An 18,887-nucleotide genomic window follows, 5' to 3' on the forward strand; every position below is an offset into this window, starting at 1 on the left:
TTTTATGACTCTTGACCAAATCATTTTCTTTCAAGTGTATTCATTAATATCACATATCTAATACCGGTAGGGTGAACAATTAATTTATTGATTATACTCTAAAAGTTTATTAGATGTGAGCAAATAATAGAAATTTTACAATACCTGGAAACTAAATGGCTCAAAATAATGAGAGATTTTACAAACTCACTCTGGTTTCTCAAACTCATCACAGGGGCCTGATGCAAGACATTACTTTTTAAAATCTTACTGTTATTGTTAAGGCGAACAAGGAACTTTTTCATTGCAAAGCATTCATTAAAACAAAACTTGAGGAGTCAAACTTTGTATTACGGGGACCGAAGATGTGCAGTTTGAATAATAATCTTGAAATTCAGACGTACAAAGATTTTACACACTGATTTTCAACAGTAAATCCACAACCAAAAAAGTTGAATCTTTTGAAAGACATGTCAAAGGTGTGAATCTGAAATTCACTTTTAAAGACATTCACAATGAAATGCACTGTGTAAGTCCAGCATGTTGTCAGCTAAGAAATCAGCAAAAATGAACTATCTCATTACTGGCCATATAGATGAGAAAGGAAAATAAACTCATGTTTACAATGTTGTGGAAATGTGGATTTTCCTGATCAGTTATGTCCCCTATCTTGGACCCCAACGGTTCTATATGCATGTTACAGGTACATGTATGTTCCCTCCAGTTCCAGTTTCTAAGACGCAAACATATGTGTGTCTACCGTTGACATGTTCTCTGTCAGATCCGCCATCAATGGGCTGGATATTCGATTCCTAAGTATGAAAGGCCACCGACTTTATATGGCTAAGTTACTACATTTTTACAGTTCAGGCAAGTAGGCCCGATTCTGTCCTCAAAGCCTTTCCCTGCTCTCTGTCTCTGACAGCTTCAGCTTGAGCTCGCATCTGTATCCATGAACTTTGTCCTACTCCCTGTGCAGCTAACGGTGCCTGCCTCGGCCAGTTTTCGACTGCCTGCCAAGAAGCTGTATTTCACCTTCGAATTATCTATTTTGCTCTTCTGCTGATGCATTCCTGTCTAGTGATTTAGGTAAACATTTCCTTTAGCTCACAAGCAAAGGACTCAGCCTTTCCGTCCTCCTGCAAGTGATTCATAGCCCTGTTGCCATGGAAAGTTTTCTGCCCCTCGCATCTCATATAGACACTTAGGCGTTTGTGCACGCACACAGTCAGTATAGACTAGATTCTGTCCGAGAGTCCTTCCTTTTGGATAACATAGTTCTTTAAACATAGGATGTTAGATATGATTTGGGATTAGGTTGACTTGACCCCCCAGACTTCTCGTCTCCACATATAGAGCTAAATGTCAAGTCCCCTTCACCCCCTAGTTGCACGTCACTCACACGTCATGCTGCTGCGCGCGCATCTATGCCAAGTATTATCTTATAGATCCACCTATGTCTGATAATCCTAACCAATCATGTTTCTTTTATTCCTTATTACGCCTAGTTTCGATTACATACCTGTTTTGTCACTTTCCTTATCAAATGTTACGCCTTCTACATTCGTTTCATTGTAATGTACTTATTATAAAAATGCATGTCTGTCAATAAAGTATTGTACTTCACTTCCTGAACCCTCGTGGTGACGGAACCTGAAGGCCGCGACTCGAGTCGGCCATTTTTGATGGAATAAAGCCCATTTAGAAAACCTCTTATACCACGGATTCTGCCTCTTGTTATTTTGAGCTATTTTACTTTATTTTAAGATTCCGTATGAAATTCAGTCCGGTAAAGAAGATTTTATTTACCACATAATGGCGCCCGAATAGGGACACTTTCTCATCTCACGCGCCGGCGGTGCGTTGCAGGCCCGGTCTCCTGCCACAGCTGGACGGACCATAAACGCGTACCAGCAGGATTTCCTGTAAGCTCCCTCCGGTCAAGCGGGGGCGACTGAGGCTGCGATCAACCCAGACGAGGCGGTGAGAAGTGCGAAGTATCCCGACCAGAGCCTAGCTGAGAGAGCAAGATCCGAGGTATACAGAGGCCCACCAGGTTTCTCGAAATCCCGATGTCCAGAGGGTCCGCTGTCCGCAGTCATCGAGTCCTGTCCATTCCCTGAGGCCTTCCGTTTCAAGGAGCTACTCGGTGAGTACCATCGCCGGGGAGGCGTGTTGACGCGCACATAGGTTGTGCCGGTCAAGACGGATTTGGGTACACAAATCCGGTCTGCACTGTTTAGCAGTGTATATGTACTGTTTAGCAGTATATCAAGTATTCCGAAGTATGCAGTTATTGTCAAGAATTCAGCGTGGTGATTAGTTAGGCAGACTGTCATCATTGTCGGTCATTGTTAAAATATTTAATGTTCAATATTTAAAGTGTTTAAATGTCTTGCATATTGTGGTATGAATGATTGTTCATTGTTCACTGTTCATTATTGTGTTTTTCGTATTAAGTAAGTTCAAGAGTAAGTATCAAATCAGTTGTCAATATGCCGCTCTTCTCGAAGTTAAGACAGATTACTACCAGAAAAGGGGTGCTTGAAGAAGCAGTTCCTATTCCTCCTAGGGACACTCCAGGGCATTTTATGTACCATAAGCATGGCTTAGATGCCATATTGTTTCTTGATCTATGGGTAGATTATACCAAGGGATTGCCGGAAAGTCAAAGGTGGCCCGTAGCGGGAACCTGGGATGCAGAGTGCATCATGAAAGTAGAGGAAGAGTTATGGAAAAGAAAGGTCAGACAGTCACAGAAAGACGCTGTTGAGTTATGGCGTAAAGAATCTCATAGACGAACAGAAAAAGCACGTAGACAAGAAGAGAGGAGTAAAGAAAGTTCAAATAAAGTTCAAGAAAATCTATTAATTGAGGAAGGTATCCGAGTGAAATCAGAACAAGTAAATAGACAAAGAAATGCTCTTATGAATGGTATGTATCCCCTTCTAGCCGAAGGACTACCTAAGGCTGTTACAGAGATGCCAAAGGACTTGCCACCCCCATTATTTCCAATTAAGGTACATCAAAAAGGGCATCCCAGAACCGCAGAAGATGTTTTTCTTTCCTCATATCTAGACGATGCAGCTCCCGAGTATGCTAACGCCACACCACATAGACCGTCTGGTGTAGGGGTTCAACGTCAGGATCAGGTATCTGTACCCGTGCAACAGCAAGTCCCGACGCAAGCGTCGGCAAGCACATCTGTTTCCGCATCTGTCTCCGCAGTCGATTCTACAGGGGTGTCGACGCCCATAGTTGCTGTGTCACGTTCAACGAACCCATTCACACCCGACGCCCCAGATGGGGCCACGGGAGGTGCTAGCAGTACCTTTACACCACCCAGAAGAAATAAACTTGTCTTTCAAGAGTCAGCACATTCACGTACACCTAAATTCGTAAGTGAACGTACGCTTAAAGAACTCCTTGTAAATTGTAGATATGACCCGGTGGTTGGTAAAGAGGATGAAATGGTCCTGGCATCATTACGTATCAGGCGAGCCGCAGAGTATTTAGCGAGGTTACCAGGGATGATTACGCATCTAGATAACATATATCATTTTGTTCAAACAGGACGAGATCCAGGATGTATTAACAGAGCTATGGAATTCCAGAAAGTAGAGATACAGGGGGAACTGTTACGTTTCCTCATAAACTGTGTGATCAGAAATCAAGACCGCCCGGGGGTAGACCCGAATGCAATGCTTATTCTTACAAAATGGAGTCAGAATATATCAGAAGGGAGACACGATAAGCAAAATTGTATAATAGCCATGTGCCGAAAAATCCGTAAAGAAATAGAGCGTATTCATGAAGAGAGATTGGGAACAGACGAGCTTGAGCAAGATGAAGTGTCCGAATCAGGAAATTCCGCAAGACAGTCAGAGACCATAGCCTATGTAGGCAGAGGAAGATCCTGTGAAAATACTAGATGTTTTTCTGATCCCATACACTCTGTATGTCCAAATAATAGCAGAACGTATCCGACGCCTATAATAAATCTGAAGTCTCCTGAACATTCGTTTCAAGCCGCAGATAAAATACTACGAGAACGAAGGGGTTACCACCTCCTCGATTCCATGGATGAGCAAGAATTAGCCAGATCAGCCGTTCACTGGATTGACAGTCCTGAAAAATACGGTGATGAGACCGTAGCACACACGTTTTTTAATCTCAGTACAGATGAACAAAGTTTAGCCGGAATCTATATGATTCAGCAACTCCTCATATTATATAAGAGCCAACATGCTGACCCTGGTCCTTTACCTGATATATTAACGGAACTACTCACGAACAGATGGAGAGGTTCTAGTAACAAGCTAATTAAAGAGATATTAGTGTCACGTAAGCAGTATGTCCTTTTTGTAAGTCCGGATTCTCTCTCGCTGCCCCGCAGAGAAAGAGCGCCGTACTATATGGATAGACAAAATCCCCTACGAGAAGTGCACCCAATAAAAGGCGAAGACAATGAGTTTCACCGTGTATTTGTTTACACACCCATATCAAAAATGGAATTATTAGAAATGAAAAAAGTGGTACCTAGTCATGACAAAGACCCAGCGGGTTTCCACCGAGAAATTAAAGACATGTTACTGATGGGAGAGTACACCTTTCCTGATATTATGACGATATTAAAGGTGCTTTTGCCTGCTGGCATTTATGAAAAATTGAAAGAAAAAGAGTGGGAAGTGGGAGACCAAAAGATAGACTGGACAGCATTAGCAGAGGAAGAAAGGGGCCGAACTGCAGGTTCAGGGCTCGGGGATAAAGTTAAACTGTTACCAGGTTTACTAGTACAGGTACTGCCACGTTTATTAACTACAAAAAAAGGAAGATTGGGGTGCAATCACAGCCTGCAAACAAAAGCAAGATGAAGACACAAGCGATTATTATGCTCGATTTGAAAAATGTTTTGGTATAAATAGTGGTATAAAAGCAAGTAGTGACTCATATCCACATTTATTTGTGACAAAATTAGTGGAAAATGCATTGCCTCCAGTAAAGAATAGAATATTGAAATTCGAGAGTACCTGGCAAAGTAACACTCCGTCGCAAATGCTACAAATGTTACAGTATCATCACAATAGAATTAGGGATGAACAAGAACACGAGCATAGACGCATGAAGGATACAAAAATGAAAATGCTAGTTTCTCAGACAGTACCAGCAGATGGTCACAAAAAGGGTGTGACACATTCTGGTGATTCTGCAGTTCCTGTAAAGGGAACCTGCAATTACTGTAAACAACTAGGCCATTATGTACACGATTGTCCAGTCCTGAAACGTAATATAGCTACAGGTATTGCAAAAGAGAGACCACGATTAGTTAGACACGATCAGAATGAACAAGGAACTATGCAGCATGGACAGTCCATGCCAGTTCAACAACAGTCCATGCCAGCCTCACAGCAACCCATACAGTTTGTGCCAGCTGCACCACCGTTGCCTGCTACTGCCACACAAACCACAACACGACAAATGTATCAGACTGCACAGTATGAATACCCTGAGTATCAGCGTTACGCATGAACCAGCCTAGAGAGGGAAGTTGACTTACCGCTTATCGAGATCCCTGTAGATCAAGAAGGACCTTATGTACATAGTGAATTATTAGGTCAAGATAGAAAATTCTTACTCGATACAGGGGCAAGTCGAACAACCATAAAACGTAGTGAAGTTCCAGGGGCACCCCTCTCAGGCTCTCAAAATGTTTCCCTTGGTTTTTCAGGAAAACCTATTGTTAATGAAGTATCACAGCCTCTACCACTTACGATAGGACCTTTGACACGAACTACAGATTTATTGCTTACTAAATCATGCCCAGAAAATCTGTTAGGAATTAAAACTCTGAAAGCACTAGGAGCCATAATATGTTGTTCTCCGGAAGGAGTAAGGTTGTTTTTGCGTGATTTTAAAGGTCACTATGTGTCTAGAGACATGGATCCCCGACTACAGACTTTACCAGTACATCTATGGGCACAAGGCCCTACGGATGTTGGCTGCATGAACATTACACCCTATCGAGTCACACTGAAAGCAGGAGTGGTACTACCACGAATGCGACAATACAAGTTACCGCATGATGCTGTAGTGGCTTTGCTGAAAATCATTGATGAGCTGATTGTCCAGGGAGTAGTTGTAGAAACAGACTCCAATGTATGTAATTCACCGATAATTCCGATTCTTAAACGAACTGATCCTACTGCCCCACCAGTGTACCGATTGGTTATTGATTTGCGTGAACTAAACAAGTGCATTGTACCACAATTCCCTGTGGTCCCTGATATATCATCATTGTTGACAGCAATTGATTCCGAAGCAACATTCTTTACTGTAATCGATCTCAAGAATGCCTTTTTCAGCGTCCCAATAGATCCGGAAAGCCAATACTTGTTCGGATTCAGTTTAAATGGGCGCAGCTTTAAATTCTCACGCGCTCCCCAAGGATTCACAGAAAGCCCCAGCATCTACAGCCAAGCACTGAAACGAGAACTTGACAGTATCCACATGCCAGTCAATACTGCACTGCTTCAATATGTCGATGATCTGCTGATCACAGCGAGAAGCGAGCCAGAATGTGAAAAAGCTTCTCTGACAGTTTTACATTTCCTAGCCGACAAGGGGCACAAGGTGTCTCCTTCTAAGCTGCAATTCTGTGTCCAGCGAGTTATTTATCTTGGTCACTCGCTGTCCAAGGAGGGAAGGCAGCTTACACCAGATCGCATCCAGTTAATTGCTAACATGTCAATACCCCAGACACAAAAGGAGGTGCGGGCTTTCATAGGCCTCACTTCATATTGTAGGCAGTGGATCCCTCAGTACGCATTTCTAGCAAAACCACTCATTCAGTTAACCACACAGGAGGCAGCCACATCGACTGTTCTCCCTTGGACTCAGGAACATACACAAGCTTTTGAAAGCCTAAAGGAAGCTTTATGTCAAGCACCTGTTTTAGCAACACCATGTTATAGCAAACATTTTACACTCTTTGTTACAGAACGCGAAGGTACTGCCTTGTCAGTACTCACTCAGGATCAAGCAGGATCACGCAAGCCATGTGCTTATTTTTCCAGTACATTAGATCCCGTAGCTCAGGCTTTGCCTGCATGCCTGAAATCAGTGGCAGCGACAGCTTTAGCAATCAGACAAAGCGATGCCATAGTGTTAGGACACCCATTGACAGTACAAGTACCACATGCAGTAGAGGTTCTTGTGAACCGAACACAAACACAACACTTGACCATAGCAAGACTTACCGGTTATGAACTGACATTGTTTCAACCACACATAGAGATCCGACGGTGTAATACATTGAATCCTGCTACACTATTACCTGTAATTGGAACAGACCCACTAGCTCATGATTGTGTTGAAATCATTGAAATAAAGACGAAACCTAGACAAGACTTGACAGACGTTCCATTGTTAGATCCAGACCTGACGTTGTATGTAGACGGATCGTGCATGAGAACAAGTACAGGAGATTTAGTGGCCGCGTATGCAGTCACAACAGACACTAAAGTTATTGAGACAAATTGTATAGATACTTTGTCAGCCCAAGCAGCAGAACTTATTGCTCTAACACAAGCCTGTATTCAAGCCACAAATAAGAAAGTTAATGTATACACTGATTCACGTTATGCATTCGGAGTTGTACACGACTTCGGCGTGCTGTGGCGAGAGAGAGGTTATTTAACTTCCCATGGTGCCCACATTCAGCACGGACCCCTCATTCATGCTTTATTAGACGCAATACATCTACCCACTGCTATATCGATTATGAAATGTAAAGCACACACGAAGGTTACTGATATCATTTCTCAAGGCAATGATTTAGCTGACAGAACAGCTAAACAGACTGCTCAGAATCGCATATTAGACATGACAAAGCCAATAGTTCAGACACCAACACAGTGTATGACAATTAAGGATCCCGCACTTGACGTAATTGACATACAGACACATGCCACAGCAGAAGAAATAAAGAAGTGGACTGAACTAGGAGGGATCCAGACAGATCAAGGATGGATGACGAAGGAGAAATCTGTATGGTTTCTCCCTGATTCCATGGTTCAAGCCATTATAGCTACAGTTCACAGTCCAGCACATTTAGGAGAGAAGGCTATGCTAGACAGCATTCAGCACATTTGGTTCAACAAACATTTACGAGCAGCAGCTAAACAAAAAGTTCGTACCTGTATGATATGTTGTCAGTTTAATCCAGGAAAGAGTGTTCCCGTAGAGCAGGGTGGATTTCAGCCTCCTGACCATCCTTTTGAAGTCCTCCAGATGGATTATATTCAGATGGAACGTTGTCGAGGATTCAAATATGTTCTCGTAGTTGTCTGCGCTCTCTCCCGTTGGACAGAGGCGTATCCCGTATCAGATTACACTGCCCCGACTACTGCCAAGCAGCTAGTTCGAGAATTCTTCCCACGGTACGGTTTACCACGTGTTGTATATTCAGATAACGGTCAGCCTTTCTCATCCGAATTAATGAAACATGTCTCACTTTTGTTGGGATATCAGTGGAAATTCCACTGTGTCCGACACCCCGAGGCAGCAGGTCTCGTGGAACGACATAATCAACTTTTAAAAATCAGATTGTCTAAAATATGTCAGGAAAAAGGTGTGGACTGGATAGTAGCCTTACCAGTTGCGCTATTTTTCATGAGAATGGTAGCACACTCTCGAACAGGGCTATCCCCTTATGAGGTGATCTTTGGTAGACCACCGAATATGTGGGGGACGCCTATACCCCGTAAAATAACTGATGTTGACTGTAATATGCTGACAGATTACCTGGCTTCCTTGATGTCTGCACTACAATCTTGTCGTTCACAGGTAGTCGCAGCTTTTCCCGACAACACCGAGGTGAAACCTCATGATGTAATTCCCGGCGATTATGTTCTCGTCAGGAATTTCGATCAGAAAACCCAACTGGAGCCAAGGTGGAGGCTTCCTAAGTTGGTCCTGCTGACAACCAGAACAGCTGTGAAGATCGAAGGGAGAAAAGGCTGGGTGCATTCCAGCCATATAAAGAAATTTCATGGACTTCCTCCTGACACAAACAGTACTCCCCGCGTGTCTTCCCCCATTGACTCAAAGCTACCTTTGGCTGAAGCCAGTAGCACCGAACTCTATAAGCAGAAACTCAGGTCCAGATCCAAACTGTCGGACGATTTGATTGTTTAAGTCCTCTCCAAGGTGAAGCGGTTGAATCTGTCCCGACATGTATCCCTTAGGTCTGAATGATGTAGAGTCCAGAATCATAATGAAACGACATGCTTATTGTAAATTACTGCGTAGCCACTGTATTGTGACTTTATTAATTTTGTTTTCCTTGAGTTTTTTAATAGTTACTGCAAGTATATTGTTGCATATGTATTATCCTGTTTCTAAACGTGCTTTCAATATAACTGATGAACATTCTTTTAGTGAATTACCCCCACATGAGTTGTCCTATAGACTTGCGCTGCGCAACAACACCTTCATTAGTATGTTACATCATTCCCATCAGACTAGTAATGCCACCAATTGTTGGGTGTGTGGCCGACTCCCTCCCTATCAGAATAACAAAGGAGTTCTGCCTTTCTTTCCACATCCGTTCACACACAATGGCTCCTGTGGAGCATGGTTTAGTTTATTAAATTCCATAGACCCAGACACAGCAGTTTATCAACAACATTGGATATGGGGAAATCTGAATCTAGTTTTATTCAAAGTCTGTCACCCTAATAAGGAGGGTCACCCCAGTAGAACAGGAACTGATTTAGAAAATGAAGTGTATAAATTAGGTAATTTTACGCCTAATCTTATGATTTTGAATGTCAAATCCGAAGTTGAACTAATTCTGCCCACTATGTCTGTATTTCCAGTTAAGGGTGAATTATGTGTAAGAAAAGTTGGTTCCATACACATGGGCCATAGCCAATGCGTTACTACAGTAGAATATAGTGATCAAGGTAAATCTTCATTTAGAGCTTCTCGCCATTCTTACTTTATATGTGGTCAGACGGCATATATGCGTCTGCCTCTAGATTGGGATGGTACCTGTTACATAGCATTCCTTCTGCCACCTGTTTTCCTAGCTCCCCCTGATTATTATCGAAATGTTCATTTAGTACACAAAAGAGAGCGTAGAGATCTCCCAGTTGTCGATTATACTGAGACGGCATGGGACAAGTATGTAGATTTCAATAAAGGTATCTTTCCCTATATAGGTACAATATCAAATAGTAAGCTGATACGCAGACTAACCAAGACTCTTGAAGCTGTAGTAAATGAGACTATAGCCGCCCTAGGCAATCTGACAGAGGAACAATCAGTGATGAGAATTGTTGTTCTCCAGAATCGTCTTGTCCTTGACGTCATCCTGGCCGATAGGGGCGGAGCTTGCAGAGTCATCGGATCCAGCTGCTGCATATTCATACCAGAAAATTCGCCATCTGTATATAAAGCTATAACACGCCTTCATAAGATTGTAAGCCAGATACACGACAATCCAGGCACTTGGACGTGGTCCGGGTGGTTTTGGAGTGTGATATCAGCCTGGGGATGGAGAGTTCTATCCTTCCTAGGTATTGGCCTTCTTATGCTCTTCAGTTGTTGTTTATGCCTGCAATGTGGACCAGCGATTTGTGGTCTGTGTGCCACATCATGCATTCCATATCACAGTTCTCGTTCAAAATACCGGAAGAAGAAGGAAGAAGAAATGATGCTCCATGAGCAAATCGATGGAATGATGAAGATTGATATCTCTTGAAGGGCAAGTAGGGGACAAGGAGGGAATGTGGAAATGTGGATTTTCCTGATCAGTTATGTCCCCTATCTTGGACCCCAACGGTTCTATATGCATGTTACAAGTACATGTATGTTCCCTCCAGTTCCAGTTTCTAAGACGCAAACATATGTGTGTCTACCGTTGACATGTTCTCTGTCAGATCCGCCATCAATGGGCTGGATATTCGATTCCTAAGTATGAAAGGCCACCGACTTTATATGGCTAAGTTACTACATTTTTACAGTTCAGGCAAGTAGGCCCGATTCTGTCCTCAAAGCCTTTCCCTGCTCTCTGTCTCTGACAGCTTCAGCTTGAGCTCGCATCTGTATCCATGAACTTTGTCCTACTCCCTGTGCAGCTAACGGTGCCTGCCTCGGCCAGTTTTCGACTGCCTGCCAAGAAGCTGTATTTCACCTTCGAATTATCTATTTTGCTCTTCTGCCGATGCATTCCTGTCTAGTGATTTAGGTAAACATTTCCTTTAGCTCACAAGCAAAGGACTCAGCCTTTCCGTCCTCCTGCAAGTGATTCATAGCCCTGTTGCCATGGAAAGTTTTCTGCCCCTCGCATCTCATATAGACACTTAGGCGTTTGTGCACGCACACAGTCAGTATAGACTAGATTCTGTCCGAGAGTCCTTCCTTTTGGATAACATAGTTCTTTAAACATAGGATGTTAGATATGATTTGGGATTAGGTTGACTTGACCCCCCAGACTTCTCGTCTCCACATATAGAGCTAAATGTCAAGTCCCCTTCACCCCCTAGTTGCACGTCACTCACACGTCATGCTGCTGCGCGCGCATCTATGCCAAGTATTATCTTATAGATCCACCTATGTCTGATAATCCTAACCAATCATGTTTCTTTTATTCCTTATTACGCCTAGTTTCGATTACATACCTGTTTTGTCACTTTCCTTATCAAATGTTACGCCTTCTACATTCGTTTCATTGTAATGTACTTATTATAAAAATGCATGTCTGTCAATAAAGTATTGTACTTCACTTCCTGAACCCTCGTGGTGACGGAACCTGAAGGCCGCGACTCGAGTCGGCCATTTTTGATGGAATAAAGCCCATTTAGAAAACCTCTTATACCACGGATTCTGCCTCTTGTTATTTTGAGCTATTTTACTTTATTTTAAGATTCCGTATGAAATTCAGTCCGGTAAAGAAGATTTTATTTACCACAATGTGGATGTGAAAGAACAGTTTCTAGGTTCAGCTTCAATATTTATGTTAATGAATAATTGATATGTTCATATTGTCTAACAGCTATCTAGACGGATAAAGAAATGTATGCATCTATACATACTTATGCGTTCATACGCATCAGTATAAAACATTGATATTATGTTTTTTCTAGACCAAATTCTAAAAAATGAGTTAAACAGTGAATCTCATAATTGTAGTAGGTCCCACCGAGATTTGAACTCGGATCGCTGGATTCAGAGTCCAGAGTGCTAACCATTACACCATGGAACCCTCTCACACAAGAGTGACTTTTCCATTGAGACAAAAGAGAGCGCATCAGTGATGGCCTTCTCTTATATTGATAAAAAGATATCTCATTTGAATGGTCATAGTGGATAGAGCTTTAATGTGATTTGATTCTTTTCAGCTATATTCTCTATAAAAGTGTTAAATATTCAAATGTTTATCTGAATATAAAAGTTATATCACACTGTTCATCTTTGCCTGTAGCATAATAAAACAGTCTACATTTCCAGACTACTGAAGCAATGTCTCTGTCTCCTGCATGGGTGGCTCCATAGAGCAATGGTTGGCAATTTGGACTTTGCATCCAATGATCCGATTTGAAACCTTGGAGGGACTTTTTTTATTACTCTTGAGCTTTTCCATTTCTTCATCTTTGTTCATTGATAGCTCAAATCCAACACCAGTAGGTTGAAATAGTCAATTATTGAATGCTTTCAAAATGTCCATCAGCTTGAACAAGTTACATCAATACAAACTTTAAAATACTTTGACATCAAATTTCTTCACAAAGTAGTTAGCCATTATAAAATCATATGCTGATTTTCTCAAACGCATTTCAGATGGGTGATTCACAGCATCACTTTTTTAAGCTTTCCCGCTATTGATAAGGCGAATATAGCACATTTTGAATGAGAAGTTTTCTTCAATCAAACATAGAGGAACCCAAATGATGATCTCATTCAGCTAGTAAAAATGTTGTTTTATATTAGTATGGAAATCGTGAAAAGAAAATGTTTTTCATGCTGATTTACAACAGTTGATCTCCAATCGTAAAATATAAGCTTTTGGTCGGAGGCATCACAGGTACTGATCAAATTCTAATTTTTGAACATTGTTCACAAATCATATGATATGCTTTATATACATAAACTGTATTGTTGGATCAATACTGAGTAAAAAGTGACTATCTCAATTTCAGGACATATAAAAGAGAAAGAAGTAGAAACTCATGTTTCAAATGCTGAGAGGCAACAACTGTTCATGATTTTCACCTCCACTAATTATATTTATTTTTATAATCTATATGTTTATATTTTCCTATAAATATACAGAGACATATAGCTATATATACAGAGATACATATGTACAGGTTGATTTTTACATGTTTATAAGTAAATGTGATGTTGTTCCAAATAAAACTTCTAAGAAGTGAATGGAAAAGAAAATTGTAAAGTTCAGATAAGTCCCACTGAAATTTGTACTCAGATCCCTGTTTTCAGAGTCCAGAGTGCTAACCATGACACCATCCACCCTCCCGTACCAGGGTGAGCTTTCCATTTTGACAGAAGAGATTTGCCTCAGGGGGCAACTTATCTTTCATTGAAAAATATTATCTCACATAAAAACCACTGTTCAACAGAGTTATAACGTTATTTGAGTCTTTTGGGCAAAATCCTTCCCCAACATAGTTCAATATGCAAAAGTTTACCAGAATAGGAAAGCAATCCAATACAGTTTCTCTTTGACAGTAGAATATTAAAAACTTTGACATTTCCACATTCCTGCAGCAGTTTATGCTCCTTTCACATGGGAGGTTCCATGGTGTAATGGTTAGCACTTTGGACTTTGAATCCAATGATCCGAGTTCAAATCTCGGTGGGACCATTTTATGACTCTTGACCAAATCATTTTCTTTCAAGTGTATTCATTAATATCACATATCTAATACCGGTAGGGTGAACAATTAATTTATTGATTATACTCTAAAAGTTTATTAGATGTGAGCAAATAATAGAAATTTTACAATACCTGGAAACTAAATGGCTCAAAATAATGAGAGATTTTACAAACTCACTCTGGTTTCTCAAACTCATCACAGGGGCCTGATGCAAGACATTACTTTTTAAAATCTTACTGTTATTGTTAAGGCGAACAAGGAACTTTTTCATTGCAAAGCATTCATAAAACAAAACTTGAGGAGTCAAACTTTGTATTACGGGGACCAAAGATGTGCAGTTTGAATAATAATCTTGAAATTCAGACGTACAAAGATTTTACACACTGATTTTCAACAGTAAATCCACAACCAAAAAAGTTGAATCTTTTGAAAGACATGTCAAAGGTGTGAATCTGAAATTCACTTTTAAAGACATTCACAATGAAATGCACTGTGTAAGTCCAGCATGTTGTCAGCTAAGAAATCAGCAAAAATGAACTATCTCATTACTGGCCATATAGATGAGAAAGGAAAATAAACTCATGTTTACAATGTGGATGTGAAAGAACAGTTTCTAGGTTCAGCTTCAATATTTATGTTAATGAATAATTGATATGTTCATATTGTCTAACAGCTATCTAGACGGATAAAGCTATGTATGCATCTATACATACTTATGCGTTCATACGCATCAGTATAAAACATTGATATTATGTTTTTTCTAGACCAAATTCTAAAAAATGAGTTAAACAGTGAATCTCATAATTGTAGTAGGTCCCACCGAGATTTGAACTCGGATCGCTGGATTCAGAGTCCAGAGTGCTAACCATTACACCATGGAACCCTCTCACACAAGAGTGACTTTTCCATTGAGACAAAAGAGAGCGCATCAGTGATGGCCTTCTCTTATATTGATAAAAAGATATCTCATTTGAATGGTCATAGTGGATAGAGCTTTAATGTGATTTGATTCTTTTCAGCTATATTCTCTATAAAAGTGTTAAATATTCAAATGTTTATCTGAATATAAAAGTTATATCACACTGTTCATCTTTGCCTGTAGCATAATAAAACAGTCTACATTTCCAGACTACTGAAGCAATGTCTCTGTCTCCTGCATGGGTGGCTCCATAGAGCAATGGTTGGCAATTTGGACTTTGCATCCAATGATCCGATTTGAAACCTTGGAGGGACTTTTTTTATTACTCTTGAGCTTTTCCATTTCTTCATCTTTGTTCATTGATAGCTCAAATCCAACACCAGTAGGTTGAAATAGTCAATTATTGAATGCTTTCAAAATGTCCATCAGCTTGAACAAGTTACATCAATACAAACTTTAAAATACTTTGACATCAAATTTCTTCACAAAGTAGTTAGCCATTATAAAATCATATGCTGATTTTCTCAAACGCATTTCAGATGGGTGATTCACAGCATCACTTTTTTAAGCTTTCCCGCTATTGATAAGGCGAAAATAGCACATTTTGAATGAGAAGTTTTCTTCAATCAAACATAGAGGAACCCAAATGATGATCTCATTCAGCTAGTAAAAATGTTGTTTTATATTAGTATGGAAATCGTGAAAAGAAAATGTTTTTCATGCTGATTTACAACAGTTGATCTCCAATCGTAAAATATAAGCTTTTGGTCGGAGGCATCACAGGTACTGATCAAATTCTAATTTTTGAACATTGTTCACAAATCATATGATATGCTTTATATACATAAACTGTATTGTTGGATCAATACTGAGTAAAAAGTGACTATCTCAATTTCAGGACATATAAAAGAGAAAGAAGTAGAAACTCATGTTTCAAATGCTGAGAGGCAACAACTGTTCATGATTTTCACCTCCACTAATTATATTTATTTTTATAATCTATATGTTTATATTTTCCTATAAATATACAGAGACATATAGCTATATATACAGAGATACATATGTACAGGTTGATTTTTACATGTTTAAAAGTAAATGTGATGTTGTTCCAAATAAAACTTCTAAGAACTGAATGGAAAAGAAAATTGTAAAGTTCAGATAAGTCCCACTGAAATTTGTACTCAGATCCCTGTTTTCAGAGTCCAGAGTGCTAACCATGACACCATCCACCCTCCCGTACCAGGGTGAGCTTTCCATTTTGACAGAAGAGATTTGCCTCAGGGGACAACTTATCTTTCATTGAAAAATATTATCTCACATAAAAACCACTGTTCAACAGAGTTATAACGTTATTTGAGTCTTTTGGGCAACATCCTTCCCCAACATATTTCAATATGCAAAAGTTTACCAGAATAGGAAAGCAATCCAATACAGTTTCTCTTTGACAGTAGAATATTAAAAACTTTGACATTTCCACATTCCTGCAGCAGTTTATGCTCCTTTCACATGGGAGGTTCCATGGTGTAATGGTTAGCACTTTGGACTTTGAATCCAATGATCCGAGTTCAAATTTCGGTGGGACCATTTTATGACTCTTGACCAAATCATTTTCTTTCAAGTGTATTCATTAATATCACATATCTAATACCGGTAGGGTGAACAATTAATTTATTGATTATACTCTAAAAGTTTATTAGATGTGAGCAAATAATAGAAATTTTACAATACCTGGAAACTAAATGGCTCAAAATAATGAGAGATTTTACAAACTCACTCTGGTTTCTCAAACTCATCACAGGGGCCTGATGCAAGACATTACTTTTTAAAATCTTACTGTTATTGTTAAGGCGAACAAGGAACTTTTTCATTGCAAAGCATTCATTAAAACAAAACTTGAGGAGTCAAACTTTGTATTACGGGGACCGAAGATGTGCAGTTTGAATAATAATCTTGAAATTCAGATGTACAAAGATTTTACACACTGATTTTCAACAGTAAATCCACAACCAAAAAAGTTGAATCTTTTGAAAGACATGTCAAAGGTGTGAATCTGAAATTCACTTTTAAAGACATTCACAATGAAATGCACTGTGTAAGTCCAGCATGTTGTCAGCTAAGAAATCAGCAAAAATGAACTATCTCATTACTGGCCATATAGATGAGAAAGGAAAATAAACTCATGTTTACAATGTGGATGTGAAAGAACAGTTTCTAGGTTCAGCTTCAATATTTATGTTAATGAATAATTGATATGTTCATATTGTCTAACAGCTATCTAGACGGATAAAGCTATGTACGCATCTATACATACTTATGCGTTCATACGCATCAGTATAAAACATTGATATTATGTTTTTTCTAGACCAAATTCTAAAAAATGAGTTAAACAGTGAATCTCATAATTGTAGTAGGTCCCACCGAGATTTGAACTCGGATCGCTGGATTCAGAGTCCAGAGTGCTAACCATTACACCATGGAACCCTCTCACACAAGAGTGACTTTTCCATTGAGACAAAAGAGAGCGCATCAGTGATGGCCTTCTCTTATATTGATAAAAAGATATCTCATTTGAATGGTCATAGTGGATAGAGCTTTAATGTGATTTGATTCTTTTCAGCTATATTCTCTATAAAAGTGTTAAATATTCAAATGTTTATCTGAATATAAAAGTTATATCACAATGTTCATCTTTGCCTGTAGCATAATAAAACAGTCTACATTTCCAGACTACTGAAGCAATGTCTCTGTCTCCTGCATGGGTGGCTCCATAGAGCAATGGTTGGCAATTTGGACTTTGCATCCAATGATCCGATTTGAAACCTTGGAGGGACTTTTTTAATTACTCTTGAGCTTTTCCATTTCTTCATCTTTGTTCATTGATAGCTCAAATCCAACACCAGTAGGTTGAAAGAGTCAATTATTGAATGCTTTCAAAATGTCCATCAGCTTGAACAAGTTACATCAATACAAACTTTAAAATACTTTGACATCAAATTTCTTCACAAAGTAGTTAGCCATTATAAAATCATATTCTGATTTTCTCAAACACATTTCAGATGGGTGATTCACAGCATCACTTTTTTAAGCTTTCCCGCTATTGATAAGGCGAAAATAGCACATTTTGAATGAGAAGTTTTCTTCAATCAAACATAGAGGAACCCAAATGATGATCTCATTCAGCTAGTAAAAATGTTGTTTTATATTAGTATGGAAATCGTGAAAAGAAAATGTTTTTCATGCTGATTTACAACAGTTGATCTCCAATCGTAAAATATAAGCTTTTGGTCGGAGGCATCACAGGTACTGATCAAATTCTAATTTTTGAACATTGTTCACAAATCATATGATATGCTTTATATACATAAACTGTATTGTTGGATCAATACTGAGTAAAAAGTGACTATCTCAATTTCAGGACATATAAAAGAGAAAGAAGTAGAAACTCATGTTTCAAATGCTGAGAGGCAACAACTGTTCATGATTTTCACCTCCACTAATTATATTTATTTTTATAATCTATATGTTTATATTTTCCTATAAATATACAGAGACATATAGCTATATATACAGAGATACATATGTACAGGTTGATTTTTACATGTTTATAAGTAAATGTGATGTTGTTCCAAATAAAACTTCTAAGAACTGAATGGAAAAGAAAATTGTAAAGTTCATATAAGTCCCACTGAAATTTGTACTCAGATCCCTGTTTTCAGAGTCCAGAGTGCTAACCATGACACCATCCACCCTCCCGTACCAGGGTGAGCTTTCCATTTTGACAGAAGAGATTTGCCTCAGGGGGCAACTTATCTTTCATTGAAAAATATTATCTCACATAAAAACCACTGTTCAACAGAGTTATAACGTTATTTGAGTCTTTTGGGCAACATCCTTCCCCAACATAGTTCAATATGCAAAAGTTTACCAGAATAGGAAAGCAATCCAATACAGTTTCTCTTTGACAGTAGAATATTAAAAACTTTGACATTTCCACATTCCTGCAGCAGTTTATGCTCCTTTCACATGGGAGGTTCCATGGTGTAACGGTTAGCACTTTGGACTTTGAATCCAATGATCCGAGTTCAAAT

The 18,887-nt window shown here is 39.4% G+C and overlaps 4 non-coding genes across 4 annotated transcripts; 1 reads left to right on the forward strand and 3 right to left on the reverse strand.

The window, feature by feature from the left end:
- Window positions 1-12,175: 12,175 nt before the first annotated feature.
- Window positions 12,176-12,247, reverse strand: TRNAQ-CUG (transfer RNA glutamine (anticodon CUG)). The gene has a single exon. It is a non-coding gene; the product is annotated as a tRNA-Gln (tRNA).
- A 1,548-nt stretch (window positions 12,248-13,795) lies between these two features.
- Window positions 13,796-13,867, forward strand: TRNAQ-UUG (transfer RNA glutamine (anticodon UUG)). The gene has a single exon. It is a non-coding gene; the product is annotated as a tRNA-Gln (tRNA).
- Window positions 13,868-14,691: 824 nt separating this feature from the next.
- Window positions 14,692-14,763, reverse strand: TRNAQ-CUG (transfer RNA glutamine (anticodon CUG)). Its single transcript has one exon. It is a non-coding gene; the product is annotated as a tRNA-Gln (tRNA).
- A 2,445-nt stretch (window positions 14,764-17,208) lies between these two features.
- TRNAQ-CUG (transfer RNA glutamine (anticodon CUG)) lies at window positions 17,209-17,280 on the reverse strand. Its single transcript has one exon. It is a non-coding gene; the product is annotated as a tRNA-Gln (tRNA).
- Between the last annotated feature and the right edge of the window lie 1,607 nt (window positions 17,281-18,887).

Source organism: Triturus cristatus, chromosome 5_2, assembly GCF_964204655.1.
Source record: "Triturus cristatus chromosome 5_2, aTriCri1.1, whole genome shotgun sequence".
Lineage (NCBI taxonomy): Eukaryota > Metazoa > Chordata > Amphibia > Caudata > Salamandridae > Triturus > Triturus cristatus.